Source organism: Bufo bufo, chromosome 5 (assembly GCF_905171765.1).
Source record: "Bufo bufo chromosome 5, aBufBuf1.1, whole genome shotgun sequence".
Classification (NCBI taxonomy): domain Eukaryota; kingdom Metazoa; phylum Chordata; class Amphibia; order Anura; family Bufonidae; genus Bufo; species Bufo bufo.
The window spans coordinates 304,577,891-304,593,069 of record NC_053393.1 but is presented as its reverse complement, the minus strand read 5'-3'; the positions used below and the strand labels follow the sequence as shown (position 1 = coordinate 304,593,069).

Genomic DNA, 15,179 nt, shown 5'->3' with positions numbered 1-15,179 from the left:
CATTTGAAGTGGGGATGTGTATAATTGTATACACCAGAGGTGAAAGAAAGAAATGTCTAATGCATAATGTACACCAGCAGAGAGGAGTACAGGCTAAAAATACAGAGCTCCAGCCAGAAGAAATAGCGCTGGTGCAGTCTGCATCCGACTCAGGACCTGGACCTCCTGCTTCATTAATATCAATTGTTCAGTAGATACTGAACATGTACAGGAAAGGAGGAGCAGAAGCTCAGGGCTAGAAGAGGGGACGAGCTGTTCATTTAATACAGCATAGCCTATTCTTCCCAAATGTACAAATACAACCTAATGGTTACACTCCTGTAAGAAGAGGCACAGGAGCAAGGACAATTCAGATGGGCTCTAGATATAAGATCTAAACCAGGGGCAGGTAGGGGGAGCAGGGGCACAGCAGTGATGGCCTCATGGAGTTACATGCAGATGACGGAGAGTTGGCAATGGAAGGAATTCTTCCTTGGGGATTGGGTTGCTGGTAACGAGCTATGATGAAGCCATTACTGAAAGAGGCCTGACCATACCGATTCAGTAAAAACGTGCTCCTAATATACCGCAGCATGTATATGGTGCTGTAAGTAATAGCAAACAGTGTTGAGAGCTGGAGAAATCAGTGGAGAACAAGAATGAGAAATAAGAAAAGGATGCTATCTCAAGCATTTCCATTTTAATGTTCCCCTCTTACTAAGTAAAAAGCATTGGTGAACAAAACCAGACTTAGGCTCCCTCTGCACGTTCCTTCACATGCTCCCTAGAGGCCGCCTTGCCTGGTGAGTAGTCTTATGACAAGGAAGCCACCCAGGAGTGAACAGAGTGGATTATGCAGGTCTCTTTCAAACTGAATCCATCCATTTGAGGCTTTAAGAACCCTTCTTTGCACTTTCATTCTGGATTCAAGTCAGTCTCAAGCCAAAAAGAGAAAGCTGAATTTTGGCTAGAGGTTGGAGGTGTCTTCTCCTTCTGGGTATCTAGCTATCTCATGGTTGGTGAGTATGGCTGCTGATTTCCAGGGCCCAGTGCTTTCATGAGCTGGCTTCCGACTGAATGTTCTTCATTTTGCAACAATATACACATATTTGGGTATACTTCATCAGAACAATTTAATTTCTATTCTATATATGTTTAGTGGCATTATTTTTACATCCATGGGAAAGGTTTGGAGAGGTGATATCATCTGATATCAAGTTTGTTCATTTTCCCTTTTCTTCTCTATCCAGGTCATATTGCCATGATGACTTTCTGCATACAACAGTGCCAGCTATAAAGTGATCTAAATAGTAATAGTGTCCATACCTCCCAACTATAAGTCAATGTAAAGAAACAGAACTTCTGCAGCACATTTTTTTTTATGTTAAAAAAATGATATCCTGTAAGGAAACTATTAAAATTCAACTTTGTTTATACTTAATAAAATAAAGGTACATACAAGTCCACCAAGACAGAGGCTATAAGGTGGACATAGGCTGTGGTATAGGTGGAACCTCACATGGAAATAAAAGGGAATAAAGGCAGTAGAGCCACATACAGAATAGTATGTTCACTCTATGTGGTATTAGAGCATGAGCACCACAGAAATGGATGAATCTCTAGTGCTATAGAAAGGAATGGAGCAGTGGCATGCATTTCCAACCAGCTGCACTGTCCATGGGGTACACGGCCTCCGTTCTCTTGATCTGTGGGGGTTCAAGCGGTAGGACCCCCACCAATCTAATAATATCCCCATTGGAAAATACCTATTTAAGTCTCATTTATGCAGTCTCAGTTGCAAAAATAATAATATCTCCTCAGTCAACTTCCTGGTGTACGTTTAAAGACACAGGCGTACACCACACTGCACTTGTGCCAAATATATTATTATGGAATGCCATTCATAAATTGGGCTCAACCTCACAAAGGGGTCTAGTCTGGGCTTTTTAATTATTTCAGACAACCCCCTTTAATGATCATGCACAGTGCTTTGGAATATCTGTGTCAGATCATAGAGAGAACTGTGCAGTCATACAGTGGTCTTTGCCCTGAATGCACTCATCTCTATAATCAGTGCAGGATAGAAACAAAAAGTTACAGCCAGGACAACACAAGAGCCTGGAGAGTTGAGGGACCCCCGGCATGTTTCATTAAGGCCTCCTGCACACGGCCATTTTTTTTCCCCGTTTACTGGCCGTTTTTTGCGTTCCGTATACGGTCCGTATGCGGAACCATTCATTTCAATGGTTCCACAAAAAAAACGGAATGTACTCCGTATGCATTCCGTTTCCGTATTTCCGTTTTTCCGTTCCGTTTTAACATAGAACATGTCCTATTATTGCCCGCAAATCACGTTCAGTGGCTCCATTCAAGTCAATGGTTCCGCAAAAAAAACGGAACACATACGGAAATGCATCCGTATGTCTTCCGTTTCCGTTCCGTTTTTTGCTGAACCATCTATTGACAATTTTATGCCCAGCCCAATTTTATCTATGTAATTACTGTATACTGTATATGCCATACGGAAAAACGGAACGGAAAAATGGAAACACAACGGAAACAAAAAACGGAACAACGGATCCATGAAAAACAGACCGCAAAACACTGAAAAAGCCATACGGTCATGTGCAATAGGCCTAACCCTTCTACTTTCATCCACCAGTGATTTTAAAATTGACCATTTGACTGCCTTATATCATCAGAGATCATTATATTAACCTGCTCACTGCCCAGGACTGCCCCCTCCCTACCCTAGATCACCTGTGATCTTTACATTAGCTACTTCACTGTCCTAGACCACCAGGCATATTGACATTAATCTATTCACTTATTCACTTCCATTGACTACTAGGGAATCTGATATTAAAACCAGGCATATAGACTATAACATAAATGTCATTAATCTCTATGTGAAGCCTGGGTGGTTTTATAGATAACGGGGTGGGGGACAGAGAATTTAGCTATGATATATTATGTGGCTATTATTCATATGTTATCTGAAATGTTGATTTTTATTTTATTTTACTTATTCTTTTTGTTCACTTCCTTGCATAGGCACAAATGTAACCATTATCTATTGCTATCACCATCCAAAAACATAAAAATACTAAGTGTGATGTTGCTCAAGCTATAGGTAAAGACACACATACACAGTATAGAAGACATAAATAATACATATCATATTATAACTTATGGCTGACTGTAACCACTACATCTTGATAGGTAACTAAAGAGAATTATGGTTGATCCAACCATTAAACTATGCTCACATATCAGGGAATGCTTGTTTATTGAAGCCTGTTTAGGCCTCTATAAAAAGCAGTCTGTTTGTGTAATAGGATATGTCCTCTACAGAGTGGAAATGACATATGTTCTTTTAAAGTGTATTGTTGTGCTAATAATTCTAGGTCATATGTTCTTCCATGAAATTTTATCTGGCTTGATTTAGATTTTATGCTTGTGTTTTAAGATAATTTCCATACAGCCCTTCCAGGCTCTTATCACTGGCATAGGAATTACATAATGTATTGCTTGCATAATCACAACAATTTATAATAAAGATCCTGGCACTTTACTTATGTATACTTTACGCAAGGGCATGTAGAAGCAACATACACAGTAACATATTGGTCACTGAGCATTAGGGCCAAAAGGCTCAAAGTATGACTTGTTAATTACTAGACTGAGGCTGGCTGGTGTGAATGACAATAGTGTCAGTAATCTGTCGCCATGAAAAAAGCAGCCAGAACTTCCTACTTAAGAAATACATAATAAGGGCTCGTTCACACAAACGTTTTTTTGCGTTCTGTATAGAAATGCCTATTCTTGTCTGCAATTGCAGGCAAGAATAGGAGATGCTCTATTTTTTTCCGGAGCTGCGGATCGGAAGATCGGGGCCGCGATCTAGAAATGCGGATGCGGAGAGCACATAGTGTGCTCTCCGCATCCATTCAGTCCCCATAGAGAAAGAATGGGTCCGCACCCGTTCCGCACAATTGCGGAACAGGTGCGGACAACACTTGCGGACGTGTGAATGGAGCCTTATTGCCTGCAAATCACGTTCCGTGGTTTCATTCAAGTTAATGGGTCCGCAAAAAAAATGGAACACATACGGAATGTACTCTGTATGTCTTTCGTATCCGTTCCATTTTTGTGGAACCATCTATTGAAAATTTTATGGCCAGCCCAATTTTTTCTATGTAATTACTGTATATGCCATACGGAAAAATGGAACGGAAAAACGGAATGGAACCGGAGACACTACTGAAAACCCCCCCGGAAAAACTGATCTGTTAAAAACGGCCCGCAAAACACTTAAAAAGCCCTACGGTCATGTGAACAAGCCCTAATGCTGTTTTATTTTTAGCATCTTTGCTGAAGAGGAATATGTTGCCTATTAATTTACTAAGGGAACTGTTCCCTTTATAAAAGTGTGGATTCATGTATTAGGCTCCATTCACACGTCCGCAAAATGGGTCCGCATCCGTTCCGCAATTTTGCGGAACAGGTGCGGACCCATTCATTCTCTATGGGGACGGAATGGATGCGGACAGCACACAGTGTGCTGTCCGCATTTGCGGTGCGCGGCCCCGATCTTTGGGTCCGCAGCTCCGCAAAAAGATAGAGCATGTCCTATTCTTGTCCGTAGCTTGCGGACAAGAATAGGCATTTCTATGGGGGTGCCGGGCTGGTGTGTTGCGGACTCGCAATTTGCCGGTCCGCAACACAGCACGGACGTGTGAATGCAGCCTTAGAGTGCTATATCAGGAGCAGTTTGGTGTGCCTACCAGGCTCAATCTGCATTGATGTAGTTAATGTAGTTGTTTGTCTGTGTTTTACCAACCAGTGAACTCCCTGTTAAAAAAGTACATTTTTAATGCTCTGCAATCTTCAGACTGACCTTTTATACCAACACACTTCAATTTAAAATATGAGTTCCTGCTTGGAAAAGTCTCTTAATCATTCTATTATTAATTCCTTGAAAAATGCAGATTCTTTAACTTAGAACAGCTGATCTTAAAAAGAAGAGCTACTTAGGAATAAGGCTAGATGCACACGACTGTATGTGCGGATCCGCCCAAAAAACGGATGACATCCGTATGGCATGCGTTTTTTTTGCGGATCCATCGTAACAATGCCTATCCTTGTCTGCAAAACGGACAAGAATAGGACATGTTCTATTTTTTTTTTGTGGGGCTCCGGGGCTCCGTGTTCTGTCCGCATCTTTTGCAGCCCCATTGAAGTGAATGGGTCCGCACCCGAGCCGCAAAAAATGCGGCTCGAATGCGGAACCAAACCACGTTCCTGTGCATGTAGCCTTAGGCATAGCGCTGCTGGAATTTTCACCTCTCCCTACACAAGCCCTGCAGGACTCAAACAACAGATTGTATATTGTGGCAACTTCTGCAAAGTGCGCTCAAGAAATCTAAGCTACCCAGCTGCCTAGGAGGGTATTAATAGATTTCTGTATCTTGTGAATGGAAATAATGATTATAACATTATGACACTGATCCTCACAGTGCAGCGGCATTACTTTACGGCTAGTAACAGGGAACTGTGAAATAAAAGGGCATGCTGTCTGGTGCTCTGTAAAACTTCCATAGATTCCTCATTTTTCTGCCGATGCTAGATCCAGCAACTGTATGTGCATTATTGAAGAATAATCAAAGAAAACAACGTGCAATCATAAAATAATGATGGAAATAATAAAAAGATCGCATTAACCCCAAGGCACATCTGATATTTCAATATAAAGGTTTGCATTATGGTTTCATTTATCTCCAAATTGTGTAGGTAGCTTCATAGCTTGAGAAGCATTGTCATAGTAAAAGTGAAATTACAAGTTTTATTGGGTTGATCACTTTAAAATTGCTTCTCCTGGAAATAGCACAATAATCCAGTTATAACTGGTTCACAGCAGATTTCCTCCACGTTTAGTAAAGCAACATAAGGGCAGCATGGTGGCTCAGTGGTAAGCACTTATGCCTTGGAGTGCCAGGGTCCTGGATTCATATCAGTGCACCATCTGCTTGGACTTTGCATGTTCTCCCTGTGCTTGTGTGGGTTTCATGTGGTTTCCTCCCAAAGACATACTGGTAGGAAATCTCGATTGTGAACCCCACTGGTTAAAGTGAGCAATGCCAATGTCTGTAAAGTGGTGCATAATATGTTGGCACAATATGCAAGAGAAATGAATAAATGGTACAGCGTGCTCCTCTGTTTGTGCTACTCTATGGTGCTCAGTATGGATGCTGATGGAGGGGCACATGACCAGACCCATCCATCAATGGTTTCCATTGAATAAACAGTGTGCATGCACTAATCTTGCATGTTGTGACAGTGGAATGCGTCTGGTTATGGATGTGTCTGGTTATGTGCCCCTCCATCAGTGGTCATATTAAGGACTGTATTGCAGTGGAAACAGAGAAGTGGACTGCACAAAAGTGGGGGGAACAAGTGAAGTGGCTAAGGCCTCTTGCACATGGCAGTTGTGTGGCCGTTCCGTGCATTGGGGACCGCAATTTGCAGTCTCCAATGCACAGGCCCCATCTGTGCGGCGGCTGCGATGGATCCAGACCTATTCAACTTGAATGGTGATCCATTCGCACCGTAAAAAAATAGAAGAAGGTCTATTTTTTTGTGGTGTGGAGGCACGGACAGAAACACCACGAAAGCACTCCATAGTGCTTCCCTGGGGTTCCGTGCCTCTGTTCTGCACCGCAGCTCCGGATTGCGGACCCATTCAAGTGAATGGGTCCGCATCTGTGATGCAGGGAGCACACATATTGCGGGCCGCAACATGGGTCACGGCCAGCAACGCCGTGTGCAAGAGGCCTTTTTATGCTGTTACTAGTACATTTGGAAAAGTAGTGTTAAAATGGCCAATCACTTTTGAGAGAGTTTCCCATGGTTTGAGGTTTCCCACAAATAGGTAGACATCTCCTACCTATTTGTGGGAAAGAGGCCAGTTAGACTTCCAACATGAGAAACACAAGGAAAAAGTGCTGCTATGAGACTGGGAGAAACGTTGATTTTCCAAGCTTGTCCCTTGTTACTTTCTCTCCTAGACCTGTACAGTATGTCACTGCATGGTGTAAAAGTTATTAGCATTTCTAAAGTTAGCTTGAGAGCTACTCCAGGCCCATCAATCTCACATAAATTACCAGTCAATATACATTTCTATGTTGACCTGTACCTTTAATTACTATTTAATTAGAAAGCTACATACATTTAAAAAAGTAAAAGAAGCTTTAGTCCTGAGAGTAACAGCTTGTATTTGTGAAAGTAACATAAAGGGATTGGCAGTAAATAGACCTTTACACATATTCATTGAAGGCTTGTACTGTTTTTGGAAGAGGTAGAACATCTTTTTAATGCTAATGAGATCTTGTAATACCCCATCTAGCTTCCCCTAAAGGAGATCTTGTAAGTTTTAAATGGACATTGGAATGAAGGTGTGGGGATAAGGTGTTTAATTCATTGGATCTGAAGTTACTTTTGTAACGCTTTACAAGAGGAACAAATGCTGTTCTATCAGTGTTTTATCAGCCTAATTTGCATACAACCTAATTAAGTCTTAATGGGGTTAGTAAAATGATATTATTGTCATTTCTGATCTAGAAAGGCCTTTAAGGACATGGGCTATTTCTCAAGGCAGGGGGTCAAGGCTGAAGAGTGGACACAGAAACCATGGACAAACCACAGAAAAATAAGCCATAATGATTACAAAGTATAAGCAAATTGGATAGAGGCGCTCACCACACCTATGCACTATGGCTACAATCATGGTCAGCTACTACCTCGAGCTAATAACATACACTTGTAACCAACATATCCAAAAAGTTAGTCAATTGTACAAATGCTGCCCTGGGAAGCGTGTCTGACATTCCTCACAGGTTTTCAGGTGATGCTGCACCTTGTTGTTCCACATGGTGCTACTCTCAGGATTGTCTGCTAGTTCGCTTAGACCAATATGAGAAGCAGCGAATAAGCCAGAGAGCGGTACTATGTGGAACAACAAGGTGCAGCATCACCTGAAGACCTGTGAGAAGGGTCAGACACGCTTCCCAGCGCAGCATTAGTACAATTGACTAACTTTTTGAATACTAATATTGTCCAAAGAAGCTAGTGACTTGGCTTCCAGATAAAGGGGACAATTATGTAGATCCAATATAAAGTGGCATCTGCCTCTCAATAAATTCGGTGCATCTCACTGTGGAGCGTAGGAGATGAAGACTGACAGAAGGAACGCTGAGGCCTCATGCACACAAACGTATTTTCTTTCCATGTCCATTCCGTTTTTTTGCAGACCGTATACGGAACCATTCATTTAAATCGATCTGCAAAAAAAAAGGACATTACTCTGTGTGCATTCCGTTTACGTATGTCCGTATTTCCGTTCTGCAAAATAATAGGACATGTCCTATTATTGTCCGCATTACGGACAAGGATAATACTGTTCTATTATGGGCCAGCTGTTTTGTTCCGCAAAATACGTAATGCACATGGATGTCATCCGTATTTTTTGCAGATCCATTTTTTTGCGGACCGCAAAATACATAAGTTTGTGTGCATGGATACTGAATTGTAGACCTGTTGAAAGCATCTGAAAGAGTTTTACTGTACCCAGCACTTCCATGCATTACATGGGTAGCTCATTGATTTGTATGGGAAATGTGTAATGTGTCTTTTCTCATGTGGTGGCGCTACAGTGGATCTGAATGCAGTTTACAGCTATTAGTTCAATGGTCCCAGCAGCAAGACACAGTGATCAGCTTATTGTCCTGGGAACCTTTCAAACAATAAAAGCTTATCCAAAGTGAGCAACCAATTTAATGGATGCCCTACTTTAAAGAGAACATTTCTGTCTGTAACAGATCCTCTGTTTTTTAGTGAACCCATATCTGCAGCCCTAAAAATCTAAGAGATCTTGAGCCAACAAGTCTTTTAGGAGTAATAATTGGCTCATTAATGCTTTTAATTGATAAAAAGTCGAATTTAAAGCAAATGTAGTTCAGATTGTTACCAGGAGTTTTGGGACATTTCTACGGTGCATTTGTTTCTGTGACAATTGCAGCGCCCAGATGTTTTCTGTGAGTAAACTGGAAATAGCATTTTCCAGTCACAAACAGCATTTTGTAGAGTGTGATATTTAGGGATTTTACACTCACTTTTCTTTCAGTTGGAAGGCATTACTGGATGTTGTTTTTTATGGTGTTTTCCCAATTGACTTGAATTGTTTCTTTCACTAAAAACACATGCAGCAAAAGGAAGCTTTTAGTGTAAAAAAATAAACCAATTCATGCACACAAACATAAAATTGAAAATTGTTTCAAAATGAAAGAAAAAGTCCTTTATTTCAAATATCTTTTAACTAATGCCCCAGGATCCTCCAAGATTTAGGCTGTGACTCGACGACTTATTTCCATGAGCTCTTACATAAGCTGCTATTTCCATAGATCTGCTGTTTTAGGAAAAGGACTTCCACCAGAGGGCTCCCTTGGTCATATGACCCAGCATACTCTGCCTTCATTAGGATAAAAAGAGCAGACTTGTACAGTACATTGGTAGGAAACTGCAGTGTACTGTACACATAACTTCTGTATCCTGCTGCAGAAGAAGTTTACTTTGTTGGATTTTTACAGTCACTTACTAAAATAGGAATTAATAGATATGATTTCACGAGAGATTGCATATAAAGAGATACATTACATTGAAACAGATGACGCTATTCAATAGGTATTTTGTATTTAAACTTCCTTAATACCAATGCTCAACAGTTTATTCATTTACTTCTTTTAATACATAGATGTTTTAGACAAATACCTTAGCCTAACACCCTGAAGAATCATTCTTATTTCACCTTTTAAGTAAAATGCCCTTTAATATTAGCCGTATGAACTACACTAAATACAGTCAAGCAGAAAATACACTGAAAATGCCATATTAGCACAAATAGTAATGGATAGTAGAGGATGCACATAATGTACCTGCCCCAAGCACAGGACTCTGTTCATTGTGAAGGTTAAGTACTAGCAGAATACAGTACATTAATGGCATCTCATTTGATATAAAGTATTGCAGCCTCCTAAGTATCCGCTAGCAGCAAGAATCTTGTGTCAATTACTGAACAGCTTGCATTGTGCTCTATTACATTAGAGTACAGCTGTGCAGGAGTCAGCATTGAAAGAGCTGCATTTCAAACAGACCAAATCACTTAACCCTGTAATGTCAACAAACTGGAGATGATCTGTCAAGTATCAGTAGACTTTCTGCCCATTTGAACTGCAGGAAAAATATCCTTCCTTTAAACATTACACAATTTAGATTTCTTTCTCATATGATAAATTGTTTTTATTCTTTGAGGGTTTCAGAAGTTTCCTCTGTTTTACTTACTTGGACAGTGTAAAATTGATAATGCAATATAAAATATGGATGAAGTTAAAATATCCAAAAAGTGATTGCGGAGAAACCCACAACGGAGAATAAATATATTACCAATTCCGAAGCTGATGCTTGATTTGACTCAAGTAACCGTACATCATAAAAGATTTAACATCTCAGTTCTATAACCACCTTATATGAAATGTATTAGAAGGCAAAACATTTTTCCGCCTTTTGAAGTTTAAAGTGGAGTTAAAGAAAAAAAAAATTCTGAAGACCGGATGTCTTTTTGCTACCCTCAAATTTGTAGTAAAGGTTGAGAAACTTTTAAAATAGCAATGAGATTTTGAATGTGGGATATATTAGTTGAAAATGTGTTGCTTTATGTAGTTTGTATACACCACCATGAGGATATAGTATACTGTAGATGCAGGCCAAAAACAAACCTTGAGGGTCATTTATTATCAGATATACGCTGATTTTTGGCATAAATCAGGCGCAGATTGTGGTGCAAAAGTTATTTGCACGCCAATCTGCGACTTTTCCCCGTGGACGCCAGGTCTAAAAAAGTGGGCGTGGTGTGGGCGGAGAAGCGGGTGGTCCGTCAGGTCCGTCTCATTTATCGTTTTCTACGCCTGTTTTAGGCCTCCTGCACACGACCGTTGTGTGCACCCGTGGCCGTTGTGCCGTTTTCCGCTTTTTTTCGCGGACCCATTGACTTTCAATGGGTCCGTGGAAAAATCGGAAAATGCACCGTTTTGCAGCCGCATCCGTGATCCGTGTTTCCTGGCCGTGAAAAAAATAGGACCTGTCCTATTTTTTTCACGGCCAACGGTTCACGGACCCATTCAAGTCAATGGGTCCGTGAAAGAACACGGATGCACACAAGATTGGCATCCGTGTCCGTGATCCGTGGCCGTAGGTTAGTTTTTATACAGACGGATCCGAAGATCCGTCTGTATAAAAGCTTTTTCAAAGCTGAGTTTTCACTTCGTGAAAACTCAGAACCGACAGTATATTCTAACACAGAAGCGTTCCCATGGTGATGGGGACGCTTCTAGTTAGAATACACTACAAACTGTGTACAAGACTGCCCCCTGCTGCCTGGCAGCACCCGATCTCTTACAGGGGGCCGTGATCAGCACAATTAACCCCTTCAGGTGCGGCACCTGAAGGGGTTAATTGTGCTGATCACGGCCCCCTGTAAGAGATCAGGGCTGCCAGGCAGCAGGGGGCAGACCCCCCCCCCCCCTCCCCAGTTTAAATATCATTGGTGGCCAGTGCGGCCCCCCCCCCTCCCTCTATTGTAATTATTCGTTGGTGGCACAGTGTGCGCCCCCCCCCCCTCCCTCCCTCTATTGTAATAATTCGTTGGTGGCACAGTGTGCGCCCCCCATCGGCCCCCCTCTCCCTCTATAGCATTAACAACATTGGTGGCCAGTGTGCGGCCTCCCATCTCCCCCCCCCCCCATCATTGGTGGCAGCGGAGTTCCGATCGGAGTCCCAGTTTAATCGCTGGGGCTCCGATCAGTAACCATGGCAACTAGGACGCTGCTTGCCATGGTTACTTAGCAATAGTACAATAGTAGAAGATTCATACTTACCGGCTGCTGCGATGTTCGTGTCCGGCCGGGAGCTCCACCTACTGGTAAGTGTCATTGCTAAATGAACTGTCACTTACCAGTAGGAGGAGCTCCCGGCCGGAAGCAGACATCGCAGCTCCCAGGTAAGTATGAATCTTTTACTATTGTACTATTGCTAGTAACCCGCTGCCACCAATGATGGGGGGGGTAAATGGGAGGCCGCACACTGGCCACCAATGTTGTTAATGCTATAGAGGGAGGGGGGCCAATGGGGGGCGCACACTGTGCCACCAACGATTACAATAGAGGGAGGAAGGGGGGGGCGCACACTGTGCCACCAACGAATTATTACAATAGAGGGAGGAAGGAGGGGGGGGCGCACACTGTGCCACCAACGATTTATTACAATAGAGGGAGGAAGGGGGGGGGGCGGGGGGGGCGCACACTGTGCCACCAAGGAATTATTACAATAGAGGGAGGGGGGAGGGGGGTGGTCTGCCCCCTGCTGCCTGGCAGCCCTGATCTCTTACAGGGGGATATGATAGCACAATTAACCCCTTCAGGTGCGGCACCTGAAGGGTTAATTGTGCTGATCACAGCCCCCTGTAAGAGATCGGATGCTGCTAGGCAGCAGGGGGCAGTCATGTACACAGTTTGTAGTATATTCTAACTAGAAGCGTCCCCATCACCATGGGAACGCCTCTGTGTTAGAATATACTGTCGGAAATGAGGTTTCACGATCTAACTCATATCCGACAGTATATTCTAACATAGAGGCGTTCCCATGGTGATGGGGACGCTTCAAGTTAAAATATACCATCGGATTGGAGAAAACTCCGATCCGATGGTATAAAAGGGACTCCAGACTTTACATTGAAAGTCAATGGGGACGGATCCGTTTGAAATGGCACCATATTGTGTCAACGTCAAACGGATCCGTCCCCATTGACTTGCATTGTAATTCAGGACGGATCCGTTTGGCTCCGCACGGCCAGGCGGACACCAAAATGACTTTTTTTTCATGTCCGTGGATCCTCCAAAAATCAAGGAAGACCCACGGACGAAAAAACGGTCACGGATCACGGAAAAACGGGACCCGTTTTTGCGGACCGCAAAAAAATACGTTCGTGTGCAGGAGGCCTTAGGCATAGAAAGTGTTCTAAATGTTCTAAAGGAAGCTGGCCTAGATTTAGACCGACAGTGAATACACCAAAGATATGTAGAGGCCGGCGGCTTTGGCAGATCCACTGCCAGCGCAGGGGTTATTAAGACTGGTGTCTTTTTATCTGCTCCTGTAGTTTAATTTGGTGCCTGATACAGACTGTACCTGCTGGGTGTTAATAAATAAAAATCACAACTGGAAAGTCTCATAGAAAAAAGTAATACATGGATTCCTGTTGTGCATTTGCAGTACCCCAGACCTGGGAGTATCTGCAATTGCACTGTATATACAGTAGTTTGTATTATTATGTTTTTTATTGTTTTGTATTTTATATGTTTGTCATAACTTCCAGTAAGGAATGGATGGCAATGGTTGGCCAGGAGGAAGGCTAACCACCTTGTTCCTCCCTTCTTGGTAGGAGTGGGCTGGTCCTGCTTCCTGCCAGGAGGGGAAGTTCGGGTTAAGACACAGAGCAGAGAGGAAATACACTGCCGAGCTCTTGCTCCTGTGAAGGATTCTCTATAGAGATCAACTTTATTCATTCCTTAAGTAAATTCTTGAAAAAACAGACATCAGAGTGAACTGCTACAACCAGCAACTGAAGACAGAGCTGTAAGGGAAGGGACTACATAAAACACCCATTACCCATAATACTACTAAGCCAGTACAATACTAATGCTAAACTCCACCATAATTCTTACTGCTGCCAGAAGATTGCACTTAAAACCAGCTGCTAGTAAATGTTTTTGAAGTTTTATGTTGCATTTAGCAATAGAGACTTTTATACGTTTAATTCTGGCCTCGTTCTTTAATACTACATTTTCACTGCACTGATCTCCAGGGAGCATCAGGGTCACTACCATTCCCATCCTCTGCATCGGCTCCTCTGGGGTTTGCTGCACATACTCAGAGGACAAGTATGACAGGCATATGATAACTATGACATCTCCATTGTCAGTTGAAATACTTACTTTTAGATATGTCATGGATGAATTGCTATAAGCAGACCAAACATGTTTTATACTATAGAATTACATAAGCTGTGTAGGAAGGCACAAGGGGCCGTCATTGATGGAAGATATGTGTCACCGAGATTCCTGGCCTCGGTGAGCTAAGAGCCGGTAGTTTTAAGTGTCAGCGGCAGCTAGTGCTGACTGACACTGTTTTGTTAGTATGGCTGTAAAGCCGTCCGGGCCGGCTCTTACTGGGAGTAGCCAAAGTGCTCGGTGGGTGGCTGCTCCCCACGCTCCAGGCTGGGTCTTTTTTGGCCTATATAAAACCCAGCCAGCAGTCTCAGCTGGGTGTGATTTTTCCTCCGTCTGACAGAGAAGCTGGGGAGTCTCTGTGTTTTGGGACCTGTGAATTTGTGCCGTGCTAAAGGGCTGAAAGCCACATGCTGGGAAACAGGCCCCTAAAGCCTGCTTTGGACTGCGGATGGAAAACTGCTAACCAGGTAAAGATTTTGTTCTATGGACATTGCATGGTGTGAACAAACACTAAGACTGTGAACGGTCATTTTGTTTTTCCTTATGTGTGAATAAACACTGAACTGTTTAAGTTAAACACTTTGTGATTGCCTCTATACTGCGTTCGCTAGAGCAAAACCCCACAATTGGTGTTGATGCGGGCAAACGCAGTGAAGCATGTCTGAAGGTCTGTCCTACATTAAGCCGGCAAGGTTACGACCCGTGTCCCCTGACAAAAAGGAGGCGGTCGTGAAAGCCCTTGTGGAGGCTAACTTGCAGCAGCGGGAGGCTAACAAGCAGCAGCAGGAAACTAACCAGCTGCTATTACACCATGTCATGGCGTTGCAAGCGGCCGGAGCGTCCCAGAACGTCCACGAAGCTGTCCTTGCGGCGATCCCTAACATGTCCCCCTCGGATGATATCGAGACCTATATGGCGATGTTCGAAATGGTGGCTGGGAGGGAGAAGTTACCCCGAGACCAGAGGGCTGAGGTCGTCGCTCCGTTCCTGGTGTCTGGGCCCCAGCAAATGTTTTTTGATCTTGATGATGATCAAGCAGCCGACTACCCGACTGTAAAAGGTGAGATCCTGGCGAGACTTGGGATG

The 15,179-nt window shown here is 43.0% G+C and overlaps 1 long non-coding RNA gene across 1 annotated transcript; it reads right to left on the bottom strand.

Annotated features, from left to right (window-relative positions):
• Positions 1-6,703: 6,703 nt before the first annotated feature.
• LOC121002167 lies at positions 6,704-14,962 on the bottom strand. Its single transcript, XR_005779237.1, has 3 exons — positions 14,949-14,962; positions 8,625-8,632; positions 6,704-6,822 (listed from the first exon to the last, which is right to left on the bottom strand). It is a non-coding gene; the product is annotated as an uncharacterized LOC121002167 (long non-coding RNA).
• Between the last annotated feature and the right edge of the window lie 217 nt (positions 14,963-15,179).